We start from the raw sequence: 1294 nt of genomic DNA on the forward strand, positions 1-1294 counted from the left end.
CACACACACACACACACACACACACACACACACACACACACACACACCAGGCCTTCTGGGTGGTGTTTTTGTTAGGCGCTTACTCATTTCACTATCTCTATCATCCACGCCTCCCTGGGCGATTTATTTTATGTTAGTTTTGTTTTTATTTCCCCCCACATGGAAATTGGATGACTTCAGTGGCATTTGACCCCAGTATCAGACCATCTTTCCTATGCCAACAGATGGTGGTATCAGAGGGGAAGCGGTTGAGATCAACTGTTGACAGTCAGGAGGTGGAGAGCCACCAGAACTTTGTCTGGCTTGGTGCGCTGGTTGAACAGAGGGAGTCAGAACCAACGGCTTTGCAGAGACACGGACTGTGTAGCTAGCTATTCCTGCGGGAGAAAGCTGCTTTTTCAGGGAGAGGATTCATTTGGGAAGATGCATCACTGTAAATGAATCGTGGTCGGAGCTGCGAGGGGGCAGAGCAAGCTCTCGTTGAAGACGGAGAGAAAAGCATGCCCTGGGCTGGGCTTGGCTGGAGGGGCAATGGAGCTGGTGAGGTTGTGTAACTGGACATGGAAAGTTGCCCAGACTTCAAGCTGGTTGAAGTCTGTGCACCAACCTGTAGGCAGAGCTGAAAAAAAAATCATTAATAATTTAAGAAAAGTGTCTTTCTGATATTTGGGAGACTTTCTGATGGGGAGGGCCAATGTATGCTTTTATACTTAACCAGGGGCCTCTGCCTCCCAGCCAAGCTCTTAAAGCCCTTTCTAAGCTGCTGTTTATAGAAAGTGGTGTCCAAGAAGCCAGATAAAAATCCACTCAAAAATGCTTAAAGCCGCGGAGACCAAGATGACAGTGTAAACACGGATGGGAAAACCAAACAGTTCTGTTGTTAGGAGCGCTGAAACAATTAGGAGAAACCCGTAACTCTAGACGTTTCCCCTTGGGGCTTGCTCTTGGCACTTTTTTCAACAAACTGTAAATAGCAAAAAGGCACGCGCGAGTGCGCGTTTGTATGCGATGTGCCGAGGGGTAAAGAAGTGTAAACCACGCTACTCGAAGTGTTTGGCTCTAGAACGAGTGAGAAGACTGTAATTTGAAAAGCTATAGATTTAGCAAAGCTCCTTAATAAAAGTGTGCCCTAGGCCTACTCTTAGCACCGTTCTTGGATGGATTTGTTTGTTGTTAGGAGAGTGTGACGCCGCAGCCCAGGTTGACCTGGAACTCACGGCCAGCCTCCTGCTGCAGGCGCTGCTCCACTGCTCGCCTCCCCCGGGCTCACCGCCTGGCTCTCTCCCGCAGCCCC

At 49.2% G+C, this 1294-nt stretch overlaps 1 protein-coding gene across 1 annotated transcript in view; it reads left to right on the top strand.

Annotated features, from left to right (window-relative positions):
- Nucleotides 1-1294, top strand: part of CUNH17orf58 (chromosome unknown C17orf58 homolog) — a 4623-nt gene that overhangs the window by 877 nt on the left and 2452 nt on the right. The gene's annotated exons all lie outside the window — the stretch shown is intronic.

This window comes from Psammomys obesus, unplaced genomic scaffold (assembly GCF_907164565.1).
Source record: "Psammomys obesus unplaced genomic scaffold, mPsaObe1.curated_primary_1811, whole genome shotgun sequence".
NCBI classification, from domain to species: Eukaryota; Metazoa; Chordata; class Mammalia; order Rodentia; family Muridae; genus Psammomys; species Psammomys obesus.